Genomic DNA, 25,214 nt, shown 5'->3' on the forward strand with positions numbered 1-25,214 from the left:
CAGAGTCACTCCCAAGATTTCATTCATATAACAAACAACTTCCAGGGAGCATTTTATCTTCTTGGTGGATTGAAAGTTCAGAAGTTTTTTGGTTGTTTGTGTTTTTTTTTTTTTTTTTTTAACATAAGGAGAATACAGCAATCCTTGAATCATCTTATAAATAGAATGATTATAAAGAAAGAGAAAGGGTATCCTTTTCCTCTTTATAGAAAGGATATAACCTCTACCACCATCACCTCATGGGTCTCAACAGGAGCGTCAGGAACAGTCTTAATTTTGTAAGGGTAACTTTCAGAAGGGTGCAAGTAGAACAGAACTTCAGCTACGTACTCTGCATCTATGACTGCTTCAACTGGGCAGTTCCTCTTCTCTGCAATACATTGGTCCCTCTGGGAGATAAGTTCAGCTGGACAGAAATGGGGAAAAGAAGCCAACTATCTCCTTTCTCAGAATGCTTCACGGTCCATTTTAACGCCTTAGAATATAAAAGCTTCAGAACAATCATTGCTTTATGTAAATCTTCCAATGCAAAACATAGGAAAGTGCAACTTACAAACCTCTGTGGTCAAGGCTGACATGATGGAATGTAAATTAAAGCCTTTAGACAACAGTTTCTTTGGTTCTCCTGAGGAACTTCCTCAGATGAGCTCCAGATTGAAAAGAAGAGGCAAGACAGATATTAATCAACATCCATGAAAGCATAATGAAACACAGCTCAGCCTAGAACTAGCCAGTTTCTGGGTTGCAACATATTTTTCATTATTATTCATTTATTTCAGAGCAGACAAAGCCCCAAAATTTCCTAATTTCCTACCAACTGAAGGTTCCAGTTTTACATCTGCTGAGTAGGACTATTTTTTTTCTTACTTTTACTGTTTGGAGGACTGCCAGTTTCAGAATACAAAGGATCACTGCAGGTCCCCACATCTGAGGTGGGTCCCCAGGGATTTCTTCAGCCTTTGTCTCTGCAATAGACTTCTCATGCAGGCTGTGCAAGAAAACCCCATGTTCCTAGAAACACAATGTCCTTGGTCGTGGTCGGATCCTTTGCAGTTTTGCTCCATGCCAAGGACCCTGAAAACACCAGGCCTCCGGCCAAACCACAGTTCACCAGGAATCAAAGAGAGGTCACGTCTTGTTTTGGTTTGAGTGAAAGTCTGTCAAATCTAAAATATTTGCAATGAATCATCTCAAGTTCAATGTACTGCCATTTCTGACTAAATTACGTTCACTTGAAAGTTCGCAATTAGTTTCATCTGAAATGCCTCTTCATAGCAGCATCGTGAAAACTGATCAATAATAAGTGACACTGAGGAAAGTCAAGATAAATCAAGTACAGGATAAAATGGTGAAGATAAAGCATGGTAAACATCTATGTCAAGAGGCTCTCATTCATACACAGATGGTTTCATATCACTGTAACTCAACTTATGCTCTGAATGATGTTCTCATTCAGATGTAAAATGACCTTTGATTGATTCAAGCTAGAGCTAGAAGGCTGTTCTATATTCAACACAGCATTCACACACAAGTTTAACATACTTAAACATACACATCTTGACTCAACACTTCAGGTGATTTGCTTTGGTATCTCCATGTAGACACAATTAAAGGCTTTTATCTCCAACCTCTAACAATACCCAGAGGGAAAGAGGGAATGGGAAAAGGCAGAGTCTGTTGCTGCTGGTTGCATATTCAACTGAAGAGAGAACTCATCATCTCAAAAGACCCTTCCAGGAAATCTTATGCATCTAACTCCTCCTCTACAGCCCATCGAAGCCCTCTTTTCCTCTCTAGTATTTCATTCCTCTTGGATGGTGAGGTTTTTCTGGTGATTAAAAAAAAAAAAAAAAAAAAGAAGAAACGTGAACCAAATGCTTCTTAACTTATTTTTGTGCATTACCAGCACTAACACACACCAGCACTGTGGTATTTTTTTCTTGAAATTTACCTACTTGCCCAGGAACCACCCACGAAAAAAAAGCAGACCAATCTACACAGACTACTGGAGCTTTCTGCTGTAGGAACTTTACATAATCCCAGTAATTTTCATCAAAGAGCTGTAAAGATCATTAGGACAAAACAGATTTTCACCTACAGCTGTGAGTTAGAATCCTAATCTCTACACCTATTGTAGGTAACTTCCTCTTGCAGCTAGAGAGATTTTTATCTCCCTAATCCTCAGTACATTAATGCCTACGTTAAAAAGTGATACTATCGCTGTTATCAATCTATTTAAGGCGCAGTAAGAATAAAGTAAATTGTAAATTGCTTTGATGAGAAAGCTTTGCCATAAGGTGCTAAGTAGAACAGGTCAGATAAAGCATACATTTGACAAACATTGGCAGTATTTCTGTTCTTCAACAGATGGTAGCTTTTTGAAAAAAATATTATTATTATAATCTATGTGAAAGTAAGCACCAAACAGTACCTGTACTCAACATAGTGCAAGCTGTTTTGATTGGATAGATGATCGCTTTAAGCTTCCCAACTAAATAAAGTTAACTCATAACATAAGACATTTTAAGTGAAAATTGAGTATTTGCAAAAAGTTAATCTCAAACATGCTGTTTCTAGAAACCTGTTAGGAAGGTTATTTAAACAGTATGAGGAATGTGAAAGAGTCACAAACACAGAAAACATACATTTTGGAAATATTTATAGAGCCCCCTCCCCTTCCACTACCCATACAAGTTTGGTGAGGAATCATAACTAACAAAAAACTTTTGTAAAACAAAAACATTTACACATCAAGTGCACTGGCCGAGAGGGGCTATTAGTCAGCCCAAGCCTAGCTTCTATATTAGCAGCTGCAATCTTTAATTTAGGAGTATTGTATCTTATCTGCACATACATATTTTTATATATATATATATACACACATATGTATTTTTTTTTTCTTTACAAACGTTCAATTTCATTTTGCTTAACACTAGTTAGGCAAAACCTACAAAACCAGTCATCCATTAAGGTGAAATTATGCGAGAGGAACATATACCTATTAGGTAATTCACAGAAGGCACCAGTTCAATGGCTATGGAGATTAAATTAGGTTATTTTTAAGTGTTCCTCACATCATCTCCTCTCCCACACCTCCTGCTGTGCTCCTCAGCTCTGACCCATAGGGCAGAAGGCAGGCAACTCACTTCTGTCTTACAAAAATCCCAAGCAAACCATAGCAAATGTCCAGTTGAAATTCTGTATAATACAGGTCAAAATACACTCTTAGTATCACTTGACACAATAACTAATGGTTAAGCAAAAGCAGAAAATGAAGCAACGCCACTTACACCCAACAGTTGGGTGTAACAATTCTACGTGAAGGCAATTACATGGACGTATATCTAGTAGGGATGTACTATAACAAATTTATATTAATTCTTGCTTCATGTGTCATTAACACCTAATGGAATGTTTGAAGGTGTTTACAAGTCCAAAGTAATAACGGATCACTCTTAATTAACACACAGTAAAAATTTCATGAAAGTCTCAGTGGAAGAAGAGGGTTGTTAAAGAGATTGCTTCATATCTCAGTCACAGACTGCCCCCTCCTTTCCTTCTATGAAATGGAGAGCAAGTAGGTTACAGGTGTGAGAAGCCAAAAATAATAGGCTCAGTTAGACTACAGGAAAAGGTAACTGAAAAGAAGCACACATTTTCCTTCTAATAACCTCTGAAATCAAGAAGAGAGGAAGTTGTGTTTTAAGAACTGTTCTGTTTGAAGATGCTTACAAGTACCGGACACAAAAAATTGAAGACAAGGTACAGTAGCCTTATACTGGCATATGCTGGACATTACTAGACAGATGAGTCAACTCTTATTTCAGAATTCTGAGTAAAACCAGGATTTCTCCACAAGAAAACACGGTTTCCCGGCATTCTCTCAATGTTGAAGAGAACTCAGATTTGACTTTACTAAGCACTAACATGCATTCTAACAGAACTGTATACTATTGTCTAAAATCATGACTTAAATATATTCAGTGGTCAAGGATTATACTAGAATCCTTTAAACCTCAAGATATCTATCATACAATTCTTCATAAGAGCACTTCTTGCCTAGAAGTCATTACATCTTTTACAGACAACTTCAGAACATATGAACAAAATGATATACTGAACACAAAATGAATGAAAATCTCCAAACTTGACTTTTATAGGCAATAGCAAGTCCGACACTGTGAATCAGTCTTTTTGAGAAACAGATTCATTGTTCGTTTCCATTTTTAGTAAAAAGGGCACCAAGGTGCTTAGCATGGAAGAAATCAAGAGCACTTGGAGATGCAAACACAACGCAATTCCTAAAGACACTTCCACAACACATCCCATTCCTATGTGCAGCATTCGAGCAGTGGGGCTTTTCTAGGAGATGCAGTCCTGCCTTTCTGCACTAATCCTAAACATGTTGGTTCAAAAACACAGGTACACTGTCCACCACTCTCACCATTTGTTTCCTCCATCTTATAGACAGCTAAGAATTAGTGTCAACACAGATAAAACTTAGTAATACCTTACTCAAAGATTCCCATACAACTCTCCAAATACTCCATATACTTGGCCCTTTCTCCACTGCTATTAAAGTTCAAAGACTTTAATACTTTCATGTATTGCCTCATCTTAGTGAAACCAAACAGGAAATTATAATTTAGTCCTATCCAAACGCATACTTCAGAAACTTGCTATTACTCTAGCGAGCAAAATTCCTCCTAAGAATAGTTCCCCAAAACTGCACAACTGAAACTTATACTGGAAAGTAACAAGCACACGCATTTCTGAATTCAGTATCATTCAAAAATAAACAAACAACAATGAATTGGCCCATTGGAGTTAAAAGAAATATTTTGGATAAAATATTTCAGTCCTGCCTATGAACCTATCTACTTTAAAATTGCCTATATACATGCTTATCTACTTTAAAGATGTCTATATAGGTCTACTGCTTTTTCACTGAGCAAGGGAGAGACTAAAGCCTGGGAAAAATGCTGAAAATGTTCATGTTTTAAATGTCTGATATAATGTTTAGGTCAGAATATAACTGACCTTGGTTTATCAGTTCCAACCCTCAGGACTAAGCATTTGATTCGACACAAAATAATACATTATGCTTCTAACATCCCTATAATGGAAAAATACCTCAGCTTGAACTCTTGTTTTTTTTTTTTTAAAGGTATCATGCCATCAGGTCAAAAAGTCTACTACACTGGCACTTCTGCTTAACATGTAGCAAAACCTAGGCACAGTCGCATCAGGCAGAACCACACCACAGGTTCACATTGCACACAACTCTTCAGGCAGCAGCAGTTTATTTATCCCTGCCTGCAACTTCACCAGCCTTTCTACACAGATGCTGGCAATCGCCGACTTGCATTGTTCCCCAAACTAACAACATTTTCAAATGCTTTTCAGTTTTAGCAGATAAGTCTCAAAAATCACTACAATTTCCCATCCTCTTTTGGTGCTCTCCGCAAAAACTAATCCCCTAGCCCATAAACTACTTCCACAATAAAATGATAACCCAAGTGAACACAGCTACCTCAATGGGGAACGTCCAAAGTCGTGCCCTGCAAGTTTTCAAAATCCATCAGAAAAGATTTCTAATCAGTGGTATCTGCAAAACGCAGACATAAAAATAACCAGTGGGTGTGGACGTGTTGCTTTCCCAGCCCTCTCCCCACCGCACTCGCTTCCACCCCCAACTTCTTTGCTGGTTTTCATGCAGATTTGTGCCAGACATTCGGCATCCTCATTAAGTGGTGTCTGGCAACCTGCCTAAGTTTTAGTGGGTTCTGGGAATGCCAATATATTAACCAGAGGACTTTTTGCATACCCTAAAGAGATTTTATTCAAGAAAAGTCAACCATTTGGCACAAAGAAAGCTTAATTCAAATCTAGGAAAGCTCTCCACTGGCAACAAGAAGAGAAATTGCATTTAGGTTCTTCCTAATTTCTGTCTCCTATCTGAAAGAAAAGTTTGATGGAGAGCAAGATCATTTAAAAGGTCAGAGTACTGTCTGTAATAGGATTTTAGAGAAAAGAAAGGCAGATATGAACGGCACAGACCCAGCGCAACATCAAGAAAATGATTCATTTTCACTCCCTTGTCTCTTGTGACCAAAATAATCTTAATCAGGAAGATTAAATTTACCTACTATTATGCTGAGTGATAACGAATGGTGATATGGGTACTTGCAAATCTCCACTGCTTAACTAAACAATACGAAAAAGCATTTAGCAAAATGCACCTACATTTAGCATATTCCAAATATGCTAAATCAAGGCATATGCTACTGAAATGCATACATTAAATAAATATAGATAATGAATACAGAGACATTTTGCCAGCATGAAGAACAGAAAACACTGCAATGCTGTGATCACTCTTTCGAACTTGCACGCTTCCTTTCTACTGCAGTCCCCTTACAGTTACTATCACTCAACTGACAGTCTCAGAAGTAAGCACGTAAAACTCCTCTCTAAAATAAATAACTTACATTTCTCTTTCAAATACAAGGTTGGGAAGAATGCAAAGAAAAAGAAAGGTCAACAGCCTTCCTTCACTGGAACATTCTGCCTGCGCAACACATAGTAAAAGTCAAAGGACACTGGATAAACGTGTCATTATTTTGTTCTGAGACTGTTTCTGCAGACTTAGGTACCTAGACAATCCCATTAATTGCACGAAGCTATTCAGCTAATCGAGTCCTCTGCTATCATTTAAACACCACTATACATTTTTACAAAGAAATTCCTTTAAACTGACATTTACTTCAAACTCATCACTTTGATTTGTACAAAAATTTGCTGGTTTCCTGACAGCAGTTCCAAAATATCATGATCACTTTATAATGACTAATTAGCACCAGAGAGCTAACAAGAAATCAATTAAAACCAATTCCATTTAAATGTTTTAGTGTACATATTAGAAGTCTGGCAAAAATAAGATTATGTTTGGTGGGAAAGAAATTTTTAGCTATCTAGGCTGCCTTTGCTTAGACATCAACCTTCTAGGCAAGACGGCTATTCTTAAAAATAGCTGTCAACTGAGAAAAGAAAATGTATATGTATGAATCATTTCACTACAGGGTTGGATTCCCAGCAACTGATGCACCACTGTTCTGGCATCAGTGCCTTTAACGAGCAGCTGATACTAGCTTGGTGCCATTGAAGAATTTCACGGTTACCACAGAACCAATCTGCAAAGATATTCGTCTCCATACTCCTAGAAGTATTTGTATTCCCTAACTGGCAATTCATTCGCAAGGAGCGGTTTTAAACTATTAGAAACCAGAGACAGAAGAAAAAGAAAAGAAAAAAAAAAAAAAAACTTTTCCAAGGCCACTCGTAAGTTAAATGCAAGAACCATTTCCACCAATACAAGAGTTGGTGGGCAGGCATTCGTTTTTTAGCACTTCAATTCTCTCAAAAGTAATTTAATTCAATACAATCTCTCAGACACTTCCTTTTTTTTTTTTTAATAATAATTTACTTATTTCTGATTTACATATCCTGAAAGTACTCCCAATGATTTTAGACAGCATCACTCAAGTGCAACCAGTTCTTGGTGGTAGGGTAGCAGCCGCTAGAGAGAATACTGCAGGGCAGCTGTAAAAACGAGAACTAAAGTTTGGACAAGAAAATTAGAGGGAAAACTTCATTCTCATTCAAAAAAATAAATAAATAAATAAAACAGACACGGTACCTTCAGTGAGCAGAAAACTAACAACAACTCATCTTTTCAGGTCTTGCCTTAATGGTCCTACGCAGAAAAAACAGCATTTTATCTGCTTAAAAATCACAAAGGGACAGGTTATCTCTAAACTGTTAGGTTAGACTACTGCTCAATGATTTGCATCTCACTAAATGTAATTCTGCTATGCCTCAGTCTTGAATCCCAATTTCCTTCTACTCCTGCAGCTTCCACCGAAGGCTGAACTCAAGCTTCATCAGCCAAACGCTGCCTAGTGCCTGTAATGTTTCAATTAACATAAACCAATGGTCTGTAATATACTGTCTCACATTGTTAACTCATTCTGTGTTACGCATTCATCATCATTTAGGCCTGCACGGGCATCTTAATTTACCGGCGAATACCAATGTGCTTTATGTGTATGCAGCAATGGTCTTCACGTACCCAAGAATCAGAATTAAATAAGCTGATACAAACGCAGAATATATAAGATGTAATTTTACTTCTGTACATAACCGCATACTTGACGCATTCCGATGTCAGTTCTCCTCACACTGCTCGCTTTATGTATCGCAGTAACTTAATACCTGGTGCTACCACCCCGGCACAGACGTGGATGGGGAGAGCACCATCGCTATTCAGTGAACGTGGACGTGGGGAGGTCGGTCAGAGCGCTCCCCAGCAGCGCGCTGTCCTCCCAGCAAACCTTCCCCTGGTACTCACAGCCACGAAGCCCTAATATTTATATTCTCATTAGGGGGACCATACACGTGTGCACCACACGCACAGTTATTCATCTCTACTCAACAGTGCACCACCCGTTGTTTGACCGATTCTGGGTTGTTGCAAGGAGCACGTTTCCTACGAGCCTCACCCAAGAAGCGACGCGGGGAGGCAGAAGACAAGTCTTGCCGTATGAACACCACTCAGGGGCTGAGGGATGAAAAGCCAAAGGCGCCTTCCAGAAAGGTACATTACTGTACTTAGGCAGCATCTATGTTCTTACCTCGTCTGTGCCTACCGGTAATTGCCTCTCGGGCTTTCTTACTGATGAAAACTCTCTCCCTTCTCAGCTATAGCCTCAGACGGAAGGCGCTGCACACTCTTCGTGCTACGTGGTGCACCTTGCCATTCCCCACACGTTTAATGCAAAAGTTTTTCTGCTTGCAAGCACAGATAAACCTCTCAGTTTTCCTTCCTGACAGGAAGATAGCCATGTTTTAAATCAATAAAACTTTTACGACACCAAACACTATTTCTAGCGGCATATAAAATTATTCACCAGATCCCTCCTGCTCTCTCGCACAGCCATCACTTGCTACTCACAAAAGGGTCTGAACCGTTCTGGAGAGGAAGATCCCAGCAAAGCCTTTACGGCTGTGGGCACTCATTTAAGAATATGCACCTCCAAGTGAAGGAAAAAAAAAAAAAAGTTACTTTTGCATTTTGCCTGCTTCCTGTTTATTCCCCGGCGAAGCCTACCCGCAGCGGTGCGCTCGCCCCCTCCCCAGAGCCACCCACCTACACGCCGGGGAGCCCGGCTCGGAGGTTTGGGATGCACGCATCCAACGCGAGGGCTGCGGGCAGACCCGGCAGGCAGGGCTACACTTCTGCTAATAAACTTTAAAAAAAAAAAAGGGGGGGGGGGAGGAGGGGGGAGTCACTTTGTCAAATATAGGTCATTTGTGCGCCAAGGCGGCAGCCCCCCCGCTCCTTGTCCTTCCTGCCAAAGTTGCCTGCCCGGAGCGCGGCCCCTGCCGGGGGGGGGGGGCAGCACGGGACCATAAAATCCCGGGTCCCCAAAACCCCGGAGCGATCTCGGCGATCCGGCCTCGATCAGCTCCCCGGGGGCCACCCCCCCCCCAGCCGCTCCCCCCCGGTGCCCCCCGCACTCACCTCCCCCCGGCCCCCGCCGAGCGGACGGGGCGCCCGCCGCCCCCGGCAGCCTCCCTCGGTGCGCTGGGGCTGGCTCCGCGGCTGCCTCCAACTCATCCCCAGCCTCGCCGCCGCCGCCGCCGCCGCCGCCGCCTCCTCCTCCTCCTCCTCCTCCTCCTCCTCCTCCTCCTCCCCCCGCCCTGCCCGCCCCGCTGGCTGCCGCCTGTCTGCGGCGAGTCTGGCTCTGGCGGCCGGGCGCGGGGCCGCCGGCGCGGGGGAGGGAGGAGGAGGAGGAGGAGGAGGAGGAGGAGGAGGAGGAGGAGGAGGAGGAGGAGGAGGAGGAGGAGGAGGAAGCGGGGGAGGGGCGGCTGTGCTCCTTCCCCTCCCTTCCTCTCCCCTCCCCTCCCCTCCCCGCCCGGCTCGGCACAGCCCGGCTCGGCGGCCCACACCGCCCCCTGCCGGGGGGATGAGCTGCGGCCCCCCCAAAACGCCCCTTATCCCTCCCCCCACCTCCCCAAATTTTGGGGTGAGGTGAGAGCAGCCAGCCCGAGGCTCCCCCCTCCCTCCGCAGCCGGTGCTGAAGGCAGGGTTGGCACGGCACGGTGTTGGGGGGGGGGGGTGTTGGCTCCGGGCTCGATTTTGTCCCGTGCAGAATGAGAAATTTTGTGACATCTCCAAAAAATGTTGCCAGACAGGAAAACCCCGTTCCGGGCACGGCCCCACAGGCACGAACCCAAGGCAGGGTTCGGCCCCGCCTCGCAGAAGGAAGGCAGCGCTCACCCGCAGGTGCTGTCCAGCTCTGGGCTGGTAACAGCCCCAGTAACGCCACCCAGCCTCCTGCCACCATCCCGCTCCTCGTATCTCCGTGACCCCCCCGTGGGACACAGGGCTGTGACACCCCTCGGCAACCTGACCCTCGGCTGTGCCCAAGCCGGGTGGCAACAAGTGCAACAGCCACAAGCTGTAAGTTTGAACACCAAAATATTGATGCACACCATTACCACGGGGAAAAGAATCCCTCTTTCCACAAATTCACATCGTCAGTCTCAGTCCACATTCCCATCCACGACAGGCTCTGAATATTTTCCCTTCCTTACTGTACGTGTGGGCCAGGAAGGAACAGGAGAAGTAGCAGGGAGTGGATAACACCATGAGCTCTCTTACTTCAAGCATGTGCCTGTTGAACTCAAATGTGCTTCTGAAGTTGAGGTGGTTTCCTTTCTGGCCTCACCTCTGTCCAGTGTCAAGCTGAAGGGAAGGTGCAAGTCTGCCGGCAGGAGACGGGAAGCCATCAGGACGCTGCTCCGGCAACCCAGGGCCAAGGAGGCCACGCTGTGAAGATCACAAGGGCCAAGGCCCTCAGCTTGAGCTGGGGTCACCAGGTGAGACAGAAAATGGGGAAGCAAGGGATCAATGCCAAAGGAGAGAAACAGCAGTGAGAGATAATTTTAGCAACCATATGTTGGATTAATCAGCAGGGAGCCAAAGAAGTACCAAACAATACAGGAAAGAACAGCTTCCAATAATCAGGGTGATATGTCCGGGGGCTGCTTGTCCTGAAAGTTGCAAAAATCATCCAAAGCTCACAGGCTTAATAATCACCAGTCGACTCCCACCTGCATTTTACTGGCAAACTGGGAGAACCCCGATTTCCAGTCTGCAAGCTGTGGTTTGCAATCAGGAATCAAGCGCTCCGTTTCCCAGCGTGTCCCAGTAATCTGTGTGTGCTTCGTAACAAACGAGTTTGACATGCTCCGGCTCCGTTCCCTTCAATGACTTCTCGAGGAAAACAAGAAGTTGCTCACTTCAGGCGGAGATTCTTGTCGTGTGCAAAGTAATATCCACAGCCCATGGAAAACTTTGCAAAGCATAGCAAGATCACCCATCAAGTAACACACCATCTCTATGCATTACCTGTAGAGTGGAAAAAATTGCCTCTAGAAAGGAAAGATGTGGAAGAGTAGATTAAGCGGACTGTTTTGGTTTACTCTCACACAGAAAACTAATCCTTTATTCTGATAACAACACAGTGAATTTTCCCTGAGAGCACCTCTGCCATACATGGTCCCTTACGAACTGGTGCAATCTATTACAAGTTCTGTAGTGGACATGATCACACTTGTAGATATAAAGCCCCATGTACTAGAGACTGGACGTGCTCTTTTGTTGATTTTATTTTCACTGGTATAATTCCCTACAGGTAACAAATATGCACAGTGTTGATATTTCTCCTCATATTTTCACGTTTTCTTTTTCTGATTTCTCACAGAAATCAACGTGTCAATATATTTTCTCAAAACATTTAAATTTTTAAGTTTTAATTAAGTTTAAAATTAAGTTCTTATATTCAAAGTTTCAGGCCATATACACCATCTTCAGAGATTAACCAAACTACCAGATAATTTTAACTCAAAGATTTACGCACTTCGAAGGTCATAGAAAAGTATAATAGCAGCAATCTGCAATATTTTGGCTATGTAGAAGGAAGACAGTAAGAAAAAAAAAAGGCATACTCATACACATGGTCAGAAAGTGCTATGTGTGTATTGATCTATGCCAGGAAAAAGAGACAAAGGTAACACTCGGTACTCCTGGTACTCTTGTTCCTATCTGAGATACCCCTGGAAGAGACAAGCTGAAACCTAACATACTGGCACCTGAAAGAAGGAACAATTTCTCAGATATATAAATTCCTTTACCTTTTAATCACCGCGATTATCATTTCCAGGTTCTGTTCAGTGTCTGGATGAAGTACAGCTCCACTTAAATATGCCTGAAGAATGTCAGCATTTCCAAAATTTAAAGAGAGAGAGTCTAAGAGGAGTGTTAAGATTTATCTCCTGATAAAGTTATACATCACGGGAGATCTTGGAACTGCATAGAGGTTTCACTCTAAAGAGAATCTCAGAGAGGGCTTGGGCGTATGAAGAGACTTGTTAATGAAATAAATGAATAAATAAGAATTCTGTGAAAGCAATACTCACAATACCGTGATGCTGGGTTTTCATACCCATTAGGTTGCATTGGCATCCTGCTGGTTTTTCCTGGACAAAGAAGAGACAGCTCTTATAATTGATTTAAGGTCTAGGTAGATCTGTGTATGATTTTCTTTCTTTTCTTTATCCCTCCCTCTAAACCTGCTAACAATGTAGTTAATGTTTGGACTGTTGTTGGTTTTAGCTTATTTATTTCTGGACTACTCTATCATTTCATCTGGTAATAAGAGCAATTTCTGTGCTACTGGGAGGCTGCACAGTAACAACAGGAGTGTAACAAACCCTTGGCCCAGTCTGGCTGTTAGTTGTCATCAGAGATGCACAAGCTGGTGAAGCACGTGATCTGCATGCCCAAATCCATCACTGGTGGGGCCTCTTCTCTGGGCTTATTGCATATGCTGCCGCTGCTATCACCTCTTTCCTCTGTGCCTTGCAGTCTGCAAGATGTGCTGCGGTGCTGGGGAGGAAGCCAGCAGAGAAAGTATTTGAACAATTAGGCTGAGAGGAACAAATCTGAATCCAGGGACAGAGTGGCTGCTGGTTTTGGTTACGGGTGACTCATCTTGTTTCCCACCAGGAAGCCACAGACCGGTGCATCTCAAGTGTTACCGACTCCTATTATCTGTTTCACTGAGCGAACAAGGAAGATAAAATTAAAACCATTCAAACCGCAGTTAAGAACACAGCCAAACAACACATGGGTGCGCGTAATAGGCCAGCCTTACTAAACTACGTGTAAAAGCATGCTACAAGTAAAGCAACACCTAAAACTAGTTAGAAGATTTTTTGGTAGGGTTTTTTACCCAGCAGGTCATCCTGACTTATCTCCCAGATGTCCAGCAGGAGCAGATAAGCACTGATGATTTACGGGGAAAAAAAAGAGAAAAAAGAAAGAAAGGAAAGGAAAAAAAAAGACTGCAACCTTACTGCCACCCTGTAGTACACAGGGACAGAAAAAACTTCAGTATGCTAACTTCCAAAAGGCCCTACTCAATCAAGCCCCTGGGGTAGGGAGAGCTGTTTTTTGCTGGTATTTTGTTTTCTAACACAAAATTAACAACTCCTAATGTTTCAGTCACAGAGGGATGGAGCCCTCAGCCTGCAGTGAACTTCAGAGTAGGTGCAAAGTCTTGCCGCGCCCCCCGATGCCAAACCAGATGTGCACGGATGGACTCGTGGGGCCCCCTGACCATGCACAGGGAGCTCTGGGATCTCGACGGAACTTCCAACAGCGTGTTAGAGTGGTGTGCAGTCGTGCCACTCCAGTGGCTGTGCTCTCACTGATATGACCACTTTTTCTGCCTTGTTAAGTAGGTGATAGGTATTAAAGCGATGACATGAGGGGAAAAGTATGTAAGGCTGTAAGTAAAGCCATACAAGAAAGACTACTTATAACATTTGGCTGTTGTAAAAAAAAATATAAATAAATCTGTTTGTTCTAGTCATTCACTGAAATCATACGCCAACTTATGTGTTGCTCCTGGGTGCACGTGCACGCTCACTCATTCTGCAATGTGCTGTTCACCTGCCAATTCCACCCACACACCTGCAGACCTCTCCACTAGATGTCAATCTCAGTTTTAGATAACGACACAAATCTTAAGAGATGTTTTGGTTTTCTTGTCATGCGGGACCTAACTAAATGGGTTTTCATGCTAAATAAAATGCAACATCAGACTGTAAATTTAGCGAGCATTATGAATACCTGGATTGCACCCTTGGGTTTTAATAAAAAGGTAACGTTAAAGAGCATACATTTCTTTGTTCCCATAAGGTTTTGGACAATAGAAAGACTTGAAAGGACATCATTAGGCAAAGAAATATAGAGAAGGCAATCAGCAATCAACTACAATGCTCCCAGCTACGGTACACAGCAAGTAATCCAAGAGCCTGTGAGAGGCATGGCAGTAATCTCGGTTGGACACACATTCTCTATCTCTTGTTGTAGCTTCAAAACCTGTAATGTTGGCCATGTAATCATGGCCAACAGCACCAGGCACCGAAAGGCAGCACCAATGTACTAGTGAATTTGGAGCCTGTAAAAAACAGTGGATGAAAAGCTTTGACAACTATTATTGTCACAGAACTTAGACAGAACTGATGCACAGACAAGACAAGTGGCACCCCCAAGAGTCCCCAGACTATAACGGCAGTAACCACCTCCTCTTTTTCCTAGAACAAGGGTTAATGGAAAATACCTCCATTGGGAATGAGCATAGATCAAGATGCCAGGTCTACCTTTAGCTTCTGATAAATCAGCCAAGAAAGCTATGATGTGGAAAGCCAGCTGCAAGGAACCAAGAGAAATGGACTGGAATGAGATCATCTCACATAAGATACCGAATACCACATATATTGCATCAAAGAGAGAAACTATATTCCCTGTTAAAGGTGGATGAATGACAGAACACCAAAAGAGCGTTCTAGACCAACATCTTATTATAGGCTTGACAATGTATGTAGTAATTTGATAATATTTGACCATCAAATAAAAAACAAATATTTGTCTTAACCTGACTATTCCTCTCTTTCGATAAAAAAAAAGACCCTCAAACCATTTTTCTTGCAGTTAGCAGATCCTTACAAATCTACCAAGTGTCTTATGAGGCAGCATAGATTGAAGGCATGGAATCCTAACCTGAAACAGGTTGTTGACAGCATTGCTTTAAAATAAAAATAGCACCTACAGCTCTGAACTGATTCCCTGACTTGTATTTGAAATACCAAATTGTCTAGTTTGCTGAAATGTTGATAGCACTACCACATTAAAATAGAAAGGTATTTAGTAACTTCCATATGCTTTCGCACTCATTTATCTTCTTTACAAATTTAGTCAGAAAATTTTTCAGATGGGGGGAAAAAAGCCCCCAGTATGCAAAATCATAAGGATAATAAAATGCTATTTCTAAATCCTCTCACAGCACTGAAGCACTTTGGACACTGCTTCAGTGACTTAACATATGAATTAATAAGCAGAATGTACTCTGTTACTATCAATTTACATCCAATTGTACAACTCTCTATTTTCTGCTTTGCAAAATGAAGTCTTTGCCATGCAAAGGATACAAGATTCTCATTTATAATAACATTTCACAAATATATTTTAATTTTCAATCTGAAGTCACAAATTGATTTGTGCTGGAGGACAAGGCTTAGTACCTCCATGGGACAGATGGAGAATCCCACTGTCCATGCCAAGGACGAAGGCATTAAACAGCACTGATCCCAGTACCAACCCCTGAGGCAGCACCACTAGTACTGTTCTCCACCTGGACACTGAGACATCGCGACCATCCAGCCAATCCCTTACCCACCGAGTGGTCCATCCATCAAATCCATGTCTCTCCAATTTAGAGCCAAGGCTATCATGGGGGACAGTGTCAAATGCTTTGCACAAGTCCAGGTAGGTGATGTCAGTAGCTCTTCCCCTACCCAATGCTGTAACTCCGGCATAGAAGACCACCAGATTTGTCAGGCACAATCTGCCCTTAGTGAAGCCATGTTGGCTGCCGCCAATCACCTCCTTGTCTTCCATGTGCCTTAGAATAGTTTCCCGGAGGATCTGCTCTGTGATCTTGCATTAAAAAACAGTCAGAATTGGGTATTGATCAAAATTTACATTTTACAGTGTTCTATCTACTGAACCACAAGGCTGCTATTGACTGCTTATTATTTTATAAATTTTTATTTTTAAAGTATACCAAAACCCCTTCTTCTCCAAAAACATATTCAGAATTACTTTCTTAGCTACCTGTTCTACTGCACTGCTTTATGTTAGTTGTGGAGGAAGTAATCAGTTTGGAAAACACTTTCAGATGAAAGAATTGCCAAATATTGTTGGACGGAATCCTAACTCTTTTTCAGGTCCACATCAGAAATCCCAACGACTTCAGTAGGACCAGGATCAGACTCATTTTTTAAACACGTGCATATGCACACGTACACACACAACCTATAGAAAATATAGATAAAGAATGCTGTGCTCATCTAGTACTAAAATGAAGCCATGACCCAAAAACTTTGGATCGTGTCATAGCAACAGGGAAATCGTGAGCAGGTTGCATAACAGAACTAATTACCAATAAGAGCATCAAGATGTTAGGCCAAACTGTAGTGGGAGAATCAGTATTACAATGTATAAGCATCTGTCTTTTCTGGTCACCAATATAATCGTTCCTATTCAGCTGCCCATACTTCTAGATTTCAAATCCTTCCCAATAATTTGACACATCCAAATGTTTTTACAAGATACTCAATTCGCCCCTCTTAGGGCTTCAAAGAATAATTCTACCTTTCTATTCATGCAGTTCAAATTAAAAAAAAAAACTTATTTTTGAGATAAGGATCATCTTCACTGTGTCCCTGGTACAGTACAGAGAACCTTGTCAATGCTTGAACTTTAAAATAAAATTGCCTTCATTTTAAGAACCCTGCACTGCAATAAATTTGTCTTAGTTCTGCCCTTCAGCTTTCCCCAGGATAAAGCTGGAGAGCTCTGAAAAGTTACCAGTGTCCACTTGCTACAACTCCTTTTTTTCTCTTTCTGCTTTTGTTCCCCCTCTTTTGGAATCCTTTTAAAATAAAGCCTTTGCGTTAATGCAGCATTGAAAATTTTGAAGACTTTGCTGTGAAGGAAGACAGTTAAAATTAAGACAAATAGCTTGGACAGTACAGTACTCAAATCGCATATATACCCATATGAGCAGTAGCTGAGTGTTTTTCATGTCTAAGAGACAACGAGAACCCTTCCTCTCCCTCAAGGCACACAGGCTAACACCGCCCGACCTGAGAGCTGTATTGTCCAGAACGAGAGCAAATGGAACCTGCTGCTGACTGTGTCTGGTTTGCTTCAATGCCTGCTGTAACCAAATGCATTTTTTCATGTCTGAAAAAAACATTTCCACAGTTGCTTACAGAAATACTGAAAATAAGACTGTTGTGGTATTCCCCTCTAGCAGACTACTCCCAAAGAGGTCCTAGGGATCCTGTCTTTGCTCTTTTGTGTTAAATGTATCACTTTTTTTTTTTTCCTACTTTTAATCCTCCCCACTTCTTTTGCAGATCATCTGTAATACATTTTTAATATTAAAAATCTGCATAACACAGTAGTTTAATGCCTTCCATTAACAGCTCTCAAGGCATTTTGTTGACATTAACCAGCTGTATCTCACCAGCCCAGACACACACAGGCATTATTCCTGTTCTGTGGACAAGAAAACAACAACAGAGAAGGCTGAGTGACAGAACTCATCCTTACAGCCAAACTTTAACCACTAGATCACAAACAGCTTGAAGAAGGACAAACCATGCCCTAATGCACAGATCTGGATGACTGTATTAACAGGAATTCCTCCAATAACCTGCTGCCTCTCATCTCAGATACTTCCTTCGCTACTCACTTATTTATAAGCAGGCTACCTACAGATCTTTAACATACCTTACAGACTCCAAGAACAGAGCCCAAAATAAAAAGTCATTAAAATTAATCTTTCACAGTTATTTTAGCATCAGCATAACAAGTTGAGAGAATGTGGAATACATAAAAATGATAGATTTTTACATCTTTTTCCTTTAACACACCATTCATTTGGCTGGCACCTTCAGCACTCTTCACTGACAGTTGAACCACTTTAAACAAGACACTACTAGAAAAATATATTCAAAAACTGTTGAGAAAAATGTTCCTACATTTCAAAATTTTAACTCCAAAGCTTGTGTATATCATCGTTACAGATACAATCCTACCAGGTTATTCACATATTTCTCTAGTGAATGTTAAAGTACGAAGATGTGCCCTGTCACGTTGTGAAAATGATACCCTGATTCGTATGTTTAATGCAATGAGATGCACAAAAAAACTGTATTTTACTCTCAAGCCTATGAAGTGAAAGAGTATTTTACTACATTCAAAGACAGTTTTCTGCAACTGATTAGAAACACTATGCATTCATTATACACTGTATAATACAGACTTTCATGAATACAAATGAACAACGAGAAAAGTTTTCGTAGGTTAGGAGACGATTACTAAAGTTTTGTGGTTTTGCTTTTTGTTCTGTAATGTTAAGTGAAAAGATGGATTGTAATCCTAACACTGAAGAACTCCTGTTGCAGATCAGTGCACTTTCAGAAATTCTTCTGATAATATATAAATATATAAATATAATTTGCAGAAATATGTGTCAATCTACACTGTGGCACTGATATCTTATTTATATTTCTTTTCTATTATTGCATCTTATTTTTTCTACAGCAGTTTTCCCCCTCATTGCACTGAATGGAGACTGCCCAAAGAATGAATCAGGAATATGTAGGGAAAGAAGTTCCATTTGGTGAAGCTCTGCCTCACTTGTGCAGGGCTATCATCATCTTGCTTTTGCTCACTGTCATATTCACTAGACTGCACTCTAACAGTAGAAATTCGTGAACAAATTGTCACAAGCAAGGGTGTCAAATCTACTTCAAATCAGTAAATTTGCAGTAATTTCTATAAAACGTACGCTCTGCCCCAACAACATATGCAGAAGAAGTTGGTCTTTAGCCAAGAAAATAAATGGCTTCGAATAATCTCATATTGACCTGACAATAACAATTTGCATACAGGCAGTTAATGCAAACAGCCAATGCATGGTAAATTACTTAGAATAAGGAGACAGAGCAGGTTATTCGTGCACATACACTCTCAATATACATGCACCTACATTATGTCAGACAGTCTGGCAGCATTTTTATAAAACATAGCCACACCTATATCTTATGCCAACCTAAGTTAAAAGGTTGCCAGAAAATTTCACTTCTGCAAGCTATGTCTTTCTGGCAAGACAACAGAGATGCGAAATAATCTCTTTGTTCCTCAAACTTGAGACTTTTCACCAGTGTGCGTAGATGGGCAAATAAATGTGCTTATGGTTTACTTCTAGCTATGGCATCCACAGCTTTTTAGCACATAACCATCCCAAAGTGTATTGCTTCAAAACCAGACAATTATCACACAATGAAGGCTGTTCCTCCCCATGGGTATTGGAATATCTTCTCACTCTTTATTTTTGTTTAAGCATTGTTTTTGCAGTGATATTTATTTATTTCTCTGCCGTACTTGAGAGCGGTTGTTATCCTGAAACCATGAGATGTGAGCAACAACTTGAATTACACCACATGCAGCGAGGCCCTGCAGAGACCTCAGAGCCTCCCCGGGGGAACAGGCAAACTGTTATCTCCTAGTCCTTCCTCCCTCCAAATATCTGCCCTTCTGCTGGGGGCAAGGCAGCAGAGCAAAGAAGATATTGTTCTGTTCAACACCATTCCTGGCACCGCATCCCAACAGCAACGTGGAGATCTTGGCGAGGAACGGCACAGCTTGGAGTGCTTTAGCAGTTGCACGGGGCATTCAGCCAGAGGCTGCACAGCTGCTGCTGGAAGAGACTCCAAGCTACCCTCTCGCCTCCTGGGCCTCTCTGCTCTCACAGATCCCTCGCTGATACTGCGGAGGTTGTAACAATACCAGGCAGACTCCTCTCCATCCACAAACCTCCCTGTTAATCGGTATAGACTCTACCTGGTAGCTAACTGGGACAATCCAGGCACAGGCTAAGTGCTCAGTTCATTTAAAGAAGCCTCAGAGAACTTCAGAATCCCACCTGCCACTAAAAATAAAAAACAAAAATGCTTTGGAGTCAATATAGCTGCAACTTGTCTATTCTCAAAGAGAATTACAAGAGCAGAGGAAATTATTTGTGATTAGTCTCAGCTTTTTACCAGACAGATACAATTTTATAAGAAATCCAGATGCCATTTAGAACAGTGTCAAAAGTCAAACTAAAATTAGTACCCACTGGAAGTCTTTTTTAAAGAAAAAAAAATACTCTCTGCAGCTTGACGAAGGAACTGCAAATATATCTTGAAATTTCTCTTAGCAATGTCATTGGGTTCTCCCTCATATAGACATAGGATCCTAAAGAATCAAGAGTGGGTAATTTGTCCATGTTTCTGTTTGGATATGGCTCATAACCCATGACCGGTTTATGCATCTTAGTAGTTCCCTCAAAGTCCAGAGCTGTCCACCACTATTGCTTGATTTACGTGCACAATATCTACCTTACAGGAAAAATCCTTATACACAACAAGAGACCAAGATAAGTTTTCTACATTTAACAAAACAAATAAGATTACTTGCAACAATCTTGGGCAATACTGTAACTGCGTGCACACTGTGAGCTGATGAAAGAAGGATAAAACAAAACTTTGCTTAATTTGTTCTGGGACAGAGACCCCAGTCATCTACCTACCACTCTGTAAAGCAAGTTCACCTTCCTGCCATGCTGTGCCTACCCAAACTGTAGCACTCACCCCCTTCCACTGAATAAAATAGTGCTTTATTTGCAATGATTTAAATAAAGCTCTCTTTGTCCATGAAAGATCACTGTTCTTTTCAGCAAAAGGCATGATCTCACCATTCTGATATAATTGTCCCATTAACTGAGTGAAAGAAACTTTACATTGCCACAGCTGACACAAAGCACTCTACAAGGTGAATCTAGAAGTCCAGAGGGATGTTTACAATTTACCTCATCAACACCAAGAAGAACACGGGCCACCTAGCAATTCCCTAAGAATGAGAAGGAAAGGAAAATCAGCACGGGGCTAGGCTGACATCAAGATGCCATTCAGAGTACCCAGCCCCCAAAATACCTCATCCCCATAGTAAATCTTTTAAGATCGGTTGGCCCCCAGATGCCTTGCAAAATTTCATCTCAGAAGGGGATTAAAGCTGTCTTTTGACCAAGAACCCGCAGTTGCACCTTCAGGAGCATCTGTTTATTTCCAAGGCTAGAATACATATTTTCTGCTCCATGGTCTTCTGTAAGTTCTACAGAGACTGTACGTAGTTTTTAGTCCAATTGTATGTTTTTGATTAAAAACTGTTCAGATTTCTAAGTCACACCAAGGCAAATTTCAGAAAGAAAATGGTCATATTACTAAAGTTGGGCTTTCTTTTAAGAAAGCATCACGGTCATACAATGAGTCTATTGCAAATAGATATTACTACTCTTAACACGTTTTTTGAGCTAGTGACTTTCTTCCAAAGTCACCCTTCCTTCCAGAGGTCTAAACAAAGAATTGAATATGAGATAATCAGGTACAATAGATGTATAAAAGAAAAATCCTTTCCTTCAGATGTATCCCAGTAAGTAGATCATTTCAGCAACTTAACACTTATTCTTGAACTGACATGAGTATGTGAATCATCTCTAAAACAAACATCACAAGAGGCAGCTACAATAGACACATGTTACCCTTCAGTGCTTTGAGAGTTTCAGTTTATGAAGAATGAATCTACAGAAGCTTGATGCTGAAATAGAAGTACTGACCTGGATGCAAAGATGCTGCATTAAACGGGCATCGTGCTCTGTAGGTCCCATTAAGGAGCCTGAAGCCCTTGTGACTGTACAGTGTTCTTCGTGGTTGAAGTCAGAGATTCAGGGAATGTGGAGTCACAAGGTTAGGCCCATACACTAATCACTGGAGAAAGCGAGTCCCTGGCTAGGTTCTCTGACACAGGACTCTTTAACATGACAAAAATCTGCCTAAGCAAGCAGCCTGGGCTTTACCCATCAAAAGTGCACTGTGTGAAGCCCACTGTCCCCCCAGGAAAATTGTCGTGCAACTCCCACATCATGAAATTAAGAAAAAAACATCCAGGATAAACAGACCACACAGTACCTGCTGTTGCTGATGGAGCTGTTCTCCCTTTTGTTGCAGTTCGGGGACAAGAGGATCTGAGTTTCAATCCAGTCTCAAGAAGTTCAGAAAAAAATGGCACCAGTATGTGGGCTGGTTTTCAACCAAGCTGACAGAGACATCCTCAGACTTGGCATCACTGTTCCAAGCCGGCCTGATTTCCAGGATGTCTTTCTGATCTGGCCAGACTCTGCATTAAATATATATATATTAAAATAAATTTTAAAAAACTCCAGCTTAGATGAGTTTACATACTCCAGATGCCTGTTATCACCCTTCTGACAAAGATTATCTGCTGGAAGGGCTCTCCAGTACAAATGTTCCACAATCTGTTTCCTTCAGAATTAACTAACTTAACTTAAAAAAAAATAAAATGTCTTTCTAACCTAACTCATTTTGACAGACAGGTTAGAGAATGACTACACACAAAACTAGTAGAGCTGAGATGATTATCCTCACCAGCTGAAAAGAAGGTGACAAACAGCTGAGGGGCAGTTACCTCTTCTGCAAAACAGAACAAGATCCAGACAGTAACTTCTGCCCACAACTTCATTTAACTACACTTCTGTACTCCAAAATGCAGCTTTTTTCCTATACATTGCTAGAATCAAGAAAAATTTTAGCAACACATGAGTAATTATGGTAGTAAAGCTAACCTCTACATCTTCAACAAAAATCACTTTCTGCACAGCCACGTGTCAAAGTATCCAAAATATCTTCCTGAAACCTTTTTTTTTTTTTAAAAAAAAAAAAGACCAAGCTACTCCCTTACCTTCTGTGTTCTTAACATTTTTCACCTGTCTCATTCATACTGCACTAAAAGTTATGAATTACTATTTCATTCTATATTCAAAAATGTGCCTTTGTAATTACACAAAATAAAACTCATCTTTCTACAAAAGACTGGATGAGAACCTCTATGATGTAAAATAAGATCCATGATAACCTTACTGAAGCCATCAGAAGTATCTTACCTACATTCTTCATAACAGGGTAACTACTATACCGTGACAGCTGCTTTCATTTCTGGTGATGCTAGGGATTATTCTTCTTTTAAATAATTCTGTATTATAATAGCAGTTCTGGCAAATAGCCTCAGTTGTTTTGTACGTTTTGTCTGGTTGGTTGGCTTTGTTTTAAAACTCATTAACAGCAGTACTGAAAATCCTAACAGACTAGTTCCTCTCCATCACATGGAGATGCCTGAAGCTAAGCCAGTAGATCCTCTAAGGACTCTAGGGGGTGGCCAGAAGGGAGACAGAGAGACAGAAACTATAGAGGCTACACAAGAAATATATAGCTCATGGAACAGGCTTTGGAATTACTTCCTAACGTACACAAGCTACCTAACATATATTGTTTGAAACCAGGAAAAGCTAAGCAGGTGTGAAGGTGCAGCAAAAGAGTTTTGGGGAAGTGCATAATTCACTTACATTAAATGATTTATGCAACTAAATGGCAAGACTAATCACCAATTGCTGCTCTAGGTATGTAAATGCTTTGAAAATTGAATCCCACAATTTAATTGGCTTGATTTCTAAAAATAGCAAAACTCTAAAATTACTATTCTGCTACACAATAGGTTGCTAGCCTTTAAGCCAATGATTTTTCCATCCAGAGAGAGCTTTTAAGCACATGTTTTATCAGCTAAAAACAGGTAAGAATCTTTATTGCATGATTTTAGGTTATGTTCATATCCTTTATCGCATGATTTTAGGTTCTGTTCATATGTTCACACATGTTTTGCTTTCTGTTTTGTCACAAGGACAATACAGCTTAGACACGTTGTAATACCACTTGTCTTTCCGCCGAATTCTTTTAGTTACTTAATTCTTATTCAATTTTCAGCTATTGTCAACAACTAAGTGCATAAAAATTTTTCTTTCTTCTTTTTCGACTCCCTGGAGAGAAAACTAAGGGGCTGGCAGATGTGTGAAGTTTAAAAATTGAAAGCTAAAAACATTAAAAGTTCGTGCTGATGGTCCATTTTCTCCATAGTTTTTCTTATAACGTGCTACATTTAGAATACAGACTTTTTTGAATTGCCGGTACAACTATTTAAAAAAATAATCAAAATGCTTTTTAAATATACTGTATAACTATACACAGATAACATACATATTTAAATAATTTACATCTATAATATCTACTTGTAATAAAACAGAGGTTCCACCAAACTATGGGAAATTCCCTTCTGATTCTAATGCACAATTCCTGTTCATCTCATGTGAGAAACTGTAAAGTATCCAAGGTAATCCTTCAAAACTGATGGTTTGGAGAGAGATTCTTATCATTATCAAGTATTTAAATTATTAGAAAAATTCCAAAATTTCACTTGTGCGGTCATCTTTAGGTTCCATTAAACAAATCTTCTGTCCTTAACACTCAGCAAAGCAATTTAGAAAGGAAAGCCTACTTGTTTGAGAGAGGCTCAGAACAGAGCACAAGGCCCAAATATTCCCAAATTTTGGAAAATCTACTCCACGATGTTGTCTTTGTTTATACAGGAGGACAGAGAGAGAAAAAAATTGTGAGGAACTGTATCAACATCAGCAAAGTGAAAAGGACATTTTAATATTTTGCTTTTGCACCCTATGTTTCCCAGACAGAAAATAAATCAAGAAACCACTCCAATACCAGACACTGCAATGATGCTCCGAAACAATACTAAAAGCTCCTAAACCCCACGGGACATGCTCTCAGGCAATCAATAGGGGTGACACACCCTGATTTACCTGAAAGGAAGAAAGATTTTTCACACTCTTTGCATCTTAAATATGCCAGTGGGTTAAATCATGAGCCTTCGTTTCTCTGGCATTGCTTTCCCTCTCCTTGGAGGCCCTGGTCTCCAGACATTGACGGCATCCACAGGAACAAACAAGCGGAGGTTCTGAGTTGATTTTCACACAATTGCTGAA

General features: G+C 41.0%; 1 protein-coding gene and 1 long non-coding RNA gene across 5 annotated transcripts in view; both read right to left on the reverse strand.

Moving 5' to 3' along the window:
- LDLRAD4 (low density lipoprotein receptor class A domain containing 4) overlaps positions 1-9,841 on the reverse strand; it is a 290,554-nt gene extending 280,713 nt beyond the window's left edge. For 3 of the 4 annotated variants that reach the window (XR_013946621.1, XM_080580317.1, XM_080580319.1), the window contains exon 1: positions 9,584-9,841. The gene's annotated coding sequence lies outside the window, so the exon portion shown is untranslated. The remainder of the gene's footprint in view (positions 1-9,583) is intronic. The other variant, XM_080580321.1, reaches the window with a different exon arrangement.
- A 6,928-nt stretch (positions 9,842-16,769) lies between these two features.
- On the reverse strand, positions 16,770-25,214 carry LOC308190476. Its single transcript, XR_013947226.1, has 3 exons — positions 25,032-25,214; positions 22,279-22,486; positions 16,770-21,163 (listed from the first exon to the last, which is right to left on the reverse strand). It is a non-coding gene; the product is annotated as an uncharacterized lncRNA (long non-coding RNA).

The sequence above is a fragment of the Anser brachyrhynchus genome (genome assembly GCF_964034855.1).
Source record: "Anser brachyrhynchus genome assembly, chromosome: 2".
Taxonomy (NCBI): Eukaryota; Metazoa; Chordata; class Aves; order Anseriformes; family Anatidae; genus Anser; species Anser brachyrhynchus.